Source organism: Ovis canadensis, chromosome 3, assembly GCF_042477335.2.
Source record: "Ovis canadensis isolate MfBH-ARS-UI-01 breed Bighorn chromosome 3, ARS-UI_OviCan_v2, whole genome shotgun sequence".
Classification (NCBI taxonomy): domain Eukaryota; kingdom Metazoa; phylum Chordata; class Mammalia; order Artiodactyla; family Bovidae; genus Ovis; species Ovis canadensis.
Window position 1 is genome coordinate 142,776,953 of NC_091247.1, and position 11,664 is coordinate 142,788,616.

Sequence of the window (11,664 nt, forward strand, 5' to 3'; positions counted from 1 at the left end):
ATGCGGTGCCCAGGCTTCCTTCTCCCTGCCCTCCTCACGCTGCTAGTGCTCACCTCAGAGGTGGCCAAAAAGAAAGACAATGTAAAGATGGAAGGCCCAGGGAGCGAGTGTATGGAGTAGACCTGGAGGCCCTGCACCCTCAGCAGCAAAGACTGTGGTGTCAGTTGCTGCCAGGGTACCTATAGGGCCCAGACTCTGTGCATCTGGTGCCAGGTGCCCGGATGCACTGGAAGAAGGAAGGAGGAGTTTGGAGCTGACTGCAAGTACAAGTTTGAGACCTTGCAGGGGATCTGATGGGGGAACAGACATGAAAGCCCACCACCCTGAAGGAGGCACAGTACAATGCTGAGTGCCATTAGACCATCCATGTGACCAAGTCCTGCACTCCCAAGACCAAAGCCAAGGCCAAAGCCAAGAAAGTGAAGGAAAAGGGCTAGCAGCCAGGCCTGGATACAAAAGAGCCCCTGGATTTACTGGGAGCCCCGGCCCACACCCTCCCTCCACAGGCCCAAGATGAAACCCATCAGCGCCTTTTGCCTCCTAGAAAGCTTTATCAATCATGCCCTGCTTCTTCCCTTCACTCACCCACACCCACCCCAAGTGCCCAAAGTGGGGAGGGACAAGGGATTCTGGGCAGCCTGCACATCCCCCAAAGGGATCTGATTTCCCTGGACCCACTTCTCTTTTCCTAGTGATGCCATTACTAAGAATTAAATAAAGTAAGTGTCCTCCCTCGACCCCCAACCAATGAAAGCTTTTCTCTTAATTAAAAAAAAACCCAAAGAGTTAGTTGCTCAGTCGTGTCCAACCCTTTGCGACCCCTTGGACTGTAGCCTGCCAGGCTCCTCTGTCTGAGCAGAGGACCTAAATAGACATTTCTCCAAAGAAGACATATAGATGATCAATAGGCATTTGAAAAGATGCTCAACATCACTATTAGAGAAATGCAAATCAAAACTACAATGAAGGGACCTCCCTGGTGGTTCAGTGGTTAAGAATCTGCCTGCCAATGCAGGGGACATGGGTTGGATTCAATTCCAGGTCTAGGAAGATTTCACATACACAGGGCAACTGAGCCTGAGGGCCACAACTACTGAAACCTGTGTGCTCTAGAGCCCATGCTCTGCAACAAGATAAGCCACTGAAATGAGAAACCTGAACAGTTAGAGAGCAGTCCCCGCTTGCTGCTACTAGAGAAAGGCCATACACAGCAATGAAGACTCACTGCAGCCAAAAACATATTTTAAAAAATTAAAAAAAAAAAAAAACAACCTACAATGAGGTACCACATCATATCAGTCAGAATGGCCATCATTAAAAAGGCTACAAATAACGAATGCTGGAGAAAGTACCGCAGAAAGGGAACCCTCCTACACTGTTGGTGGGAATGTAAATTGGTGTAGCCACTATGGAAAGCAGTATAGAGGTGAGTTTGAGCAAAATCCGGAAGGTAGTGAAGGACAGGGAAGCCTTCATAGTGCAGCCACTATGGAAAGCAGGAAGGACATGAGTCTGAGCAAAATCTGGAAGACAGTTAAGGACAGGAAGCCTAGAGTGCTGCAGTCCATGGGGTCACAAAGACACAACTTAGTGACTGAACAATGACAACACTGGAGGTTCCTTAAAAAATTAAAAGTAGAGTTGCCATACAATCCAGCAATCCCACTCCTGAGCATATATCCAGAGATAATTCTAATGTGAAAAGACACATGCAGCCCAGTGTTCAAAGCTGCACTATTTGCACTAGCCAAGACATGGTGTGTTGACTCATGGACTATAGCCCACCAGGCTCCTTTGTCCATGGGATTCTCCAGGCAAGAATACTGGAGTGGGTTGCCATTCCCCTCTCAAAGGGATCTTTCTGACCCAGGGATTGAACCTGGGTCTCCTGCATTGGAGGCAGATTCTTTACCATCTGAGCCACTGGGGAGGTCCAAGCTTCTGAAGCCCGAGACATGGAAGCAAGCTAAATGCCCATCAACAGATGAATGGATAAAGAAAACGTAGTGTATATATGGAATACTGCTCAGCATCCCCTCAAAATGAAATAGTGCCATTAGCAGCAACATGGATGGACCTAGAGATTATCACTAAGTGACATAAGTCAGAAAGAGAAAAACAAGGGAATTCCCAGGTGATCCAGTGGTTAGGACTCAGCACTTTCAATGCCAAGGGCCCGGATTCAATCTCTGGTCAGGGAACTAAGATCCTACATGGTGTGGCCAAATATTAAAAATTAAAAAATAGAGACTTCCCTGGTAGTCCAGTGGTAATGAATCTGCCTGCCAATGAAGGGAACCATGGGTTCAATCCCTGGTCTGGGAAGATTCCACATGCCATGCGGCAACTAAGCCTATTGCCACAACTATTGAGCCTGAGTTCTAGAGTCAACAGGCCACAACTACTGACAAAACATAAGGACAGAAAGTAGCATAAATGGTGTTACTGAGTCTAAGCTTGTACTGCTTGCCACACCCCAGGTCAATAAATCAAGAGATAAGTTGTTGGGGCAAGGAATAGTGATTTTATTCAGAAAGCCAGCAGACTGAAAAGATAGTGAGCTACTGTCCCAAAGACCCACTTTCTCCAAGTTATAATTCAAGCTTCTTTTGAAAGGCAAGGGGGTGTGGCTGGTCACTGCAAACTTCTTGGTGGCAGAATCCTTTGTTCTTGCAACTGTCCACATAGGTCTGGTCACAGTTTTCCTATAAACCTCTGACAAGGCAAATGTTATTTTGTTTATCCATTCATCCCTTGATGAACATTAGAATTTTTAATATCTTTTGGCTATTGTGAATAATGCTGTCATGAACTTGTGTATATAAACATCTCTTTCAGATGCTGCTTTCAATTTTTTTAGTTTTATACCCAGAAGTGGAGTTGTTGGATCATAATATATGATAAATCTATATATGTTGTTTTTTTTTTTTCTGAGGAGTCCCCCAACTACTTTCCAAAGAGACCAAACCATTTTACTTTCCCACCAACAGTGTATAAAATCTCCAATTTCTAGATATCCTTGCCAACATTTGTTATTTTCTGGTTTGGTTCCCCCCAGCTCAGGAACTGAACCCAGGCCACAGCAGGGAAAGTATGGAATCCTAACTACTAGACCACCAGAGAATTCCCCTTGTCCTTTTTTATAGTAGCCATTCTAGTGGGTGTGGTACTTCATTCTGGCTTTGATTTGCATTTCCCAAAAGATTACTGATGCTCAGTATCTTTTAATGTACTTATTGATTATTTGGATATCTTCTTTGGAGAAATGTCTATTCAAAGTCCTTTGCTCACTTTTAAATTGCATTGTTAATATTAAAACACATTTATCTAGCTATTTAATCTATTAGGTTACAACAATCTTGAGAAAATCAAAATTTTAAGATTGATGGTAAAAAGAATATTTATCTTGAGACATCATATAAATTTTACAACTACCCTGTATGTAACATTTCTCCATATTAAAAAGTAAAATAATAATAGTGGTTATGGTACTCATCTTACCCTTTTCTCTATCTTTAACTGGATGTTACTCTTGGCCTTGAGACAACACATGTCTTATAATTTTTAAAATCAAATGTATGGAAAGGATATGTTTCAATGCAAGAATTTCTATATTATTTACATATTATTAAAAATTTTTGTCAGAATAGATATTAAATCTTATTAAATGTGTTTCCAGTAATATTTGGAGACTGACATGATTTTTCTCCTTCAGCACATTGTAATGAATTATTCTAAAAGCTTTTCTAATGCTGAGTCATCATTGCATTTCCAGTATAAACACTTGATCACAGTGACTATTCATTTTTCTAATGTGATACCAGATTCTATTTGATGATGTGAGTTTTCACTCCTACCAGCATTATATTATTTTTAGTGTAAGTTCACTAGAGTCCTGAGAATGCGCTGAAGGTAAAATATTCTCTCCCTGGGTTTTTACCAGTCTCACCTTGTGCCACTAAGCCTTGAGTGGTGTTTCCAATTGTCCTCCTTCTGGAGGGGGCCGGGGGTGGGGACGATTTTGCAGCTCCTTAACTGAAAAGAAGGTCTGTGTGTGAGTATCTTTCACATTCATACACTGTCCTCTATTATCTATTTAAGTTGGGAGTGTGCAAGGTGGTGGGTGGGAAAAGGAGGGATGGGAAGGCTTCAGTGTCTTTGAAATGAGAGTTTCCTTTTGCTTTCTTCTATTGTCTCTGAGAGCTTTGGATCTGGAGGCCTGACCACTAGGCCATCAGCTGCCTGAGTGTAAAGCTTATAGATGATAGATGACCCCCAAGTCACAGTTTTTGTCTCTGGAGAACTGCCTTCTTCAGAGAGGACATAGGAGGATATGAATTGGTTATTACTTTCTGAATTTTGCCAAATAAAGTAGAATCTAAAAAGAAAAAAAAAACCAGTTGAGTCATATTATATACTTTTCAATGTAGACTGTACCTCACAATAGTAGGCATAACGTTAGCTGTCAGTTTTTCATATATGCCCTTTATCAGATTAATGTTTCTTTCTATTCCTAGTCTGCTGATTTTTTTTTATAAATGGATATTGGATTTTGTCAAATCTTTTTTTGCATGCATCCACTGAAATGATCGAGCGAGTTTTTTTCTTTTATCCTATTATTAATAATACAGAGAACTGGGTTCATTGCCTTTTAAATATGAAACCAAACTTGCATTTCTGGATACACTATACTTGGTTTATATTTTAGAGCTGAGATTCTTAACCTAGGACTCTGACAAGCATAGATCCTTCATAGGTGGTTCTCATGGGTTGATGAACTCCCTGATGTTATATGCAAAATTCTGTGTGAATATGCTAATGGCAGATTGTCACCAAAGATAGTCACTAACCATTTATCCCATCCCTGTTGGTACATGCTATATCTCCCATCAAGAGGTGGAGTCTAAGCTCGCTCACTCTAAAGCCCACAAGCCACAACTACTGAGCCTGTGCACCCTAAGCCTGTTCACTGCAACAGAGTAGCCCTTGCTTGCAGCAACTAGAGAAAGCCTGTGCAAAGTAATGAAGTCCCAATGTAGTCAAAAATAAATAAATGAATAAAAAGATCAAGGATTAGTTACATAGGGCCCAGTGAGCTGATGAATACAGTTATAAATTTTAAAAAAAAGTGGAGTCTATTCCTCTCTGCTTATAACTCAGTCGGACTTATGACTGCTTTGACTAATAGAAGGTGACAGAAGAGAAGCTATGACAGATCTAGGTCAAGCTGTTAAGAAGTCTGGCAGCTTGTTTTTGTTCAGAGAGGTCATGTAGAAAAAAAAAACAAGACACCCCATCCAACAGCAAACATAAAGACCCCAAATATGGGAATGTGAACATCCTAAGCAGTCCAGCCCCTGCTAAAATCCCAGCTGGATGCAACTATTACATGAGTTAGCCAGATGACAGACACCATGTGGAACAGAATTGTACATAACTCAGTTAATCATAAGAAATAGTAAGTGATTTTTATTTTAAGTCGATAAGTTTTGGGGTAGTTTGTTACACAGCAACAGATACCTGAAACTGCTTACCCACACATCTGGAGAGAAAACATAGTTTTTATTAGATCCTCCAAAATAGTTAAAACCACTAGAGGAATGAAAGAGTGAATATTCTTTAGGAAACACCTGGTAATTTTTTTTTCCAGTGTTTTTGATAGATATTATCAGCAATGTGCTTAAGATTATAATCTTTTGCCCTGTATTAGTAGATAATAACTACTGAATTTGGCAATTAAATGAAAGGTCATATGCTTTACAATCTAATGCAACTGACAAGCTAAAGTGAAAAGTGAGAAAATTTATGGGACCATCCCTCCTCTGTTCTGAAACAAGTTCAAGGACTACTTTAAAGTTCTTCAAAATTCCTTACTAAAAAACTTACATATGAACATGTGGAATAATACACACAAAAATTATATGCAGAGGAATGAACAAAAGCAAACCAAATGAACCAAAGTTCTCTATCATAAAGTATAGTAAAAATACATTTGCATACATAAAATAGCTGAATGTATTCAACTGTAATCATAATTAGTGTACCCATGGTGGGAAGTGAGTGTGATTTGAAAGTGAGCTACAACCTACCTGGGTAGAATCTGGGTAAAAATTGACTGAGACATAGGGCATGGTTTCCATCTGATAACTGAGATGGGATAAAGAGGGTTAGAAGGAGAATAGTAATATTGTAGACAACTAGTTCCTATCAAATAACAGGCACAATGCATCAGAAGGGTCCAAGATAATATGGCAAAGAGAAGCTGCTGCTGTTGCTGCTTAGTCACTCAGTCATGTCCGACTCTTTGTGACCCCATGGACTGCAGCCTGCCAGGCTCCTCTGTCCATGGGATTCTCCAGGCAAGAATACTGGAGTGGGTTGCCATTTCCTTTTCCTGGGGATCTTCCCAACCCAGGGATCAAACCCGGGTCTCCCACATTGCCGGCAGATTCTTTACCACTGAGCCACCAGGGTGAGAAGCTAACCCTAGAAAAAGAAACTTGAAAAGATCAGGCAAGGTACCCAGAGTGTTCAAAGAGAATATATCAGGGACCCAGGCAAGGCTTGTTAGGCAGACTATCTGGCTCCTGTGTTAAGCATTATTTAGAAAAACAACAGCTAAATGTTTCATCAAGTGTCCAGGATATTGAGAAGGCCAAGACATCCAAGGTCTGACCTACAGATGAAAGACAAACCCAGGATTCTGGGTGGCGTTCATAGAAATCCTTGCAGTAGCATATCACAGAAGGAATGACACAACCCAGTGGCAATATACAAGAGAACATACCAAGTGAGTTAATACTGGAACGAATGGGGAAAACTCTGATTAAGCAAACAACAGAAAACAAGAACCAAAGAAGCTGATCGACTGTAATGCCACACTAGAAAGACTAGAGCAGCAAGCAGATAAGGAGATGAAGTGAGTGTCAGAAAAATGAGTGCAGCCAAGATGGGTTCTACTAGAAAAGATTTCTCATGAGGTTTCAGTCATGCTGTTGGCCAGGGCTGCAGTCTAATCTGAAGACTCACCTGAAGGAGGATTCTTTTCCAAGCTCACTCCCATGGTTGTTGGCAGAATTTAGTATCTAGACAGCTGTTCAATCGAGGGCATCAGTTCCTTGCTGCCTCTTGGCTAGAGACCTCCTGCATGCAGTTTCTTGACACATGGACCTCTTCAAAGGGCAGCATAACATGGCAATTGGCTTCCCTCAGAGTAAGTGAGCAAGAGAGCAAAAGAGAAAAAAAAAAATAGAGAGAGAGAGAGAGAGCAAGCAAAAAAGAACCCTCAAAGTAGAACCCAAATCTTTTTCCAATCTAATCTCAGAAACAACACCTTATTACTTTTTGCTGTAGTCTGTCAAGAGTGAATCACCAGGTCCAGCCTATAGTCAAGGGGAAAACATTACATAAGGACATGACTCCTAGAAGGAGCGCTACAATGGGGAACCCACCTTAGAAGCTGTGTATTATATTATGTAGCTCTAAAAACTCTATCTCTATATTTAATTGTCACAGATGTCAAATTTCTGATAGGGAGGATCTGACTGCACCAGTTTGGGTTAGGATTTCTCCTGTGGGTCAGTTAGCCTTGGCTAGATGGGGCAAGATCATGTAATACATTTTATTATTGTTAGATATTTCTAGAGAATAGGAAATTGTTAAAGGCTTGTTAGTTAAATGAAAGCTTGTTACAAAGATACACTATCAAGTTATTATTACAACTATATAAAAACTAAAGATCACTTGAGATTTAGTATTGGGAAATCAAGCTAAGGAATGTTTTCATTCAGTCTCATTGATGATTGGCTTATTCTCTAGAGCTAAAGGGAGACAGTGAGCCATCATCTTACCACCTGCAGATACAACTTAATGGAACAATTTAGACACATCTTGCCTGAGTCAAATTAGAGACTCGGAATTATGAGGGAAGTAGGGGAGGAAGAACAAAGAAAACAGTAAATATGGTAGAAATAAGACCAGAGAAGAAATTCTTAAGGAAAAATTCACTTGTTGCCCTTAAAAGTCAAGGCATCTCAAAGGTAAATAGAACATAAACTGCTGACATTGACGTAGTGTTTACATAAAGGCAAATAACTTAAGGTAGGCTCTGAGTATCATTGTCTTGCATCAGTTGTCTTATTTTTAAAGTTATTCTGTAGGGAGTTCTGTTCTCAGTAAGGGTGCAGTTTCTTGCATACCAATTTTACAGCAAAAAAAACAACTGGAAAACATAAACAAAATTTAAAATTAAAACAATCTATTTGTAGATATCAAAGAGAGACCAAGGCAGCAAGGACTTGAGGGCTAAAATCTCAGACAGAAAAGGAGTTTGAAGAGATAAGCCTAACATTCAATGCTTCTTTTCCTTGCAAGGAATTACTGATTCAAAAGTAGTGACAAGAGGTTGAGAAGGTGAGCAGAAAGCAGTAGCTAAGTGGCTGAGAAACTAAATTGGTCTTCCCTGGTGGCTCAGAGGTTAAAGCATCTGCCTCCAATGCTGGAGACCCAGGTTTGATCCCAGGGTCGGGAAGATCCCCTGGAGAAGGAAATGGCAGCCCCCTCCAGGACTACTGCCTGGAAAATCTTATGAATGGAGGAGCCTTGTAGGCTACAGTCCATGGGGGTCACAAAGAGTCGGACACGACTGAGCAACTTCACTTTCACTTTCTAAATAATTTGCCTATGCTGGAATGTCTTGATTTATCAGTTTTAGACATTTTTTATCTTTCACCATATTGGTTGAGAACTTAGTTCTTTTATACTTGTCACATTTCGCTTCCTGGCTATTATTTCACTGACAAAGTTTCGATTTAAACAAGCTAGTGTTTATGTTACTATGATTATTTAAGTACTACTCATTGCTGAAGAAATAGTGCATTATAATCATGCTTCCTTCCTCACACAAATTTTTGTTTTGCAGAATTTCGTAACTGCCTCCTTTTTTGGTTGATTTTCCATATAAAATTTTCAAAATGCTCCCACATCTCTGCCAAATGCCCGTTAGTCCTTTTTTTTTTTTTTTTAGTTCATCTGGATTTCCCTTTTCTATAACTGAAATTCATCATCTCACAAACCCCCAGCAACTGAAAAAAACTTAAATACTACTTTTATGATAAATCAGTTACTTCCTATTTAGAATAGTCTCATTTGCGTGAATATTTGGTCAAAATCGAGGCTTAAACTCTTCTATCCTCTCTTTCTCTTATTTTCTAAAGTGATTTAAGTTCCTAGAGGGGCTTGGGTACTATTCTTAAATTGGAGGAAGGGAATCTGACTCCTGTACTGTCTTCTGTCCTTGCTGGCCTTTGCTGAATTGTAGTTCACCACACCTGTCTTTAGACTTCCTGTGCTGATATCTCAGGTTCCTGCCTTGACCTCTAGTCTAAGTCCTTTTTACTCAAGTTTGAAGTCTCTTTCAGATTGCCAGCCATCTCAAAACTTCCACATCCCATTGGGTACTTGGGATCTCTCAGCTGCTTTGCCCATCACAGTAGGGTATGCGGAAGGAATTTGTAAGGTTGCTTTTAGCCTGCCTAGGCACTTCCCTCAGCTGTGGCTACTTCCCTGCTCAGGCACTATGTTGTACTTCTTTCAGAGACTTGCAGTTCTCCATGCTATACCCTAGAAAGTGAAACACAAATTTTATCTGCTTAGAACATCTCCTCAACCAGCTAATCTACCCTCACCTCAAGGCCCAGTGGAGTAAGCTATAAGAATACTGGATCTTGTCACAGTAATCCATAAGCAGCTAAACATTAATCATTCTGCCTTAGATTCACCACTTCCTATCTGTTGGTTGAATTCTTTCTTCTTTTTGGAGAGATAATGATTTTTTTCATCATCATGCATTCTTCACATTTTTGTGGATCCTGGTAGGAACTTTAAATATGAAGTCCTGCTACACTAGTTCCTTCAAATCCACAAACCCTTAACAAAACCTAGTTCCTGCAAATAAAGGCCTTGCTTTCAAAATATTACTAAATCATGATACACCTATGACAACAGAGTACTCTGTAGATGAAAAATAAAAATAATGAGAATATTCACCAGGTGTTGATAGGAAAAGATATCTAGCATATACTGACAAGTGAAAAAATACAAAGTAGAGGGGACTTGCCTGGCGGTCCAGTGGCTAACACCCTGAGCTCCCAATGCAGGTGGCCTGGGTTTGATCCTTGGTCAAGGAACTAGATCTCACAGGCGGCAACTAAAGATCCTGCATGCTGCAACTAAGACCTGGTGCAGCCAAATAAATTTAAATAAATTTTTCTAAAATAAAGCAAAGTATAGAACAGCATGCACAATAGTTTGCTACTACCCTTTTGTATGTAAGAACAGAATGAAATAAGAATAAACAGATCAATCATTTGGTAATATGCACTTTCATAAAGAAACACCAAAAGAATTCACAACAAAGTAATACAAATGCTTGTCAATAATGGACAGTGGGGAGGAATAAGATGACTGAGCACATGAGTATGTATTTTAATGAGTATTCGCTAGAGAAACAGAACTGGTGTTAAGGTGGGAATGAGGCTGAGGAGAGAAAGAGAGAGAGATTTTAAAAAGTATTGGTTACAGAAACTGAGAAGTCTCACTCTGCCGTCCATCTACAAACTGTAAACCCAGAAAAGCCAGGGATGTAGTCCAAAGGTTGGAGAGCCAAAGATACAGATTCCTGTTTAGACCCGAAACCTGAGAACCAGGAGCACAGAGGTCAGGAGGAGATCCCAGCTCTGTCAGAAGTCAGGAAGAGAGTGAATTCAACCATTCTCTGCCTTTTGGTTCTATTTAGGCCCTCAACAGATTGGATCGCACCCACCCACATTATGGAGAGTGATCTGCTTTTACTCAGTTCACCAATTCAAATGTTTATCTCTTCCAGAAACACCCTCACAGATACACCCAGAATAATGTTTAACCAGTTATCTTAGCATCCTGTGGCCCAGTCAAGTTGACATGTAAAATTAACCATCACAAGGTAGGATCAAAATTTCTCAATATATCTTTTCACTTCTTCAATTTTTGAATCATGGAAATTTTTATCTATTAAAAATGTGTTTAAGTTTTGTTTTCAAGTCTGTTTTCATTACATGTTCTTAAAAATCCATTAAGACACTCAGCTACCTTTCCAGTGACTCGACTCCACCTTGTCTTCTGTTTCACAGTGGTGACCTAGTCGTTTTAGCAAAGCACTGTTCCTAGATAAATCCGACTTTCTACCTAAGCAGCGGAATCTGACTAGAGAAAAATATAAGCAGGATGACTGATTTCATTTTATACTTACAACTACAAATGCCTAAAAAACCTACTATACCTTCAACAATACCTGAAAATTCTATGCTATTTCCCTAGTTAATTTATTCTTCCACTCTCACAGATGACTAATTTATACATTTTCTCCCCTCAAACTTCCAACACTCCCTCTTCAATCCTCACACAGCCAGTGACCTCTCCCCTTATTTTATTTTTTAAAAAAGAAAAGGAAAATAAATTAAGAAGGAAAATTCCACATGGTCCCACCACCACATCAGTTATGAATTAACTGATGTTATGCTTCAGTTATGGGTCAGCTGAAAATAACAGATACACACACACCCAAAAAAGGGGGAGGGAGGAAAAAAATTAGTAAAGTGTAAACAAATTGTTTTATTTTCTACCATA

The 11,664-nt window shown here is 40.0% G+C and overlaps 1 pseudogene; it reads left to right on the forward strand.

The window, feature by feature from the left end:
* LOC138435191 (midkine pseudogene) lies at positions 1–437 on the forward strand (annotated as a pseudogene).
* Positions 438–11,664: the final 11,227 nt, after the last annotated feature.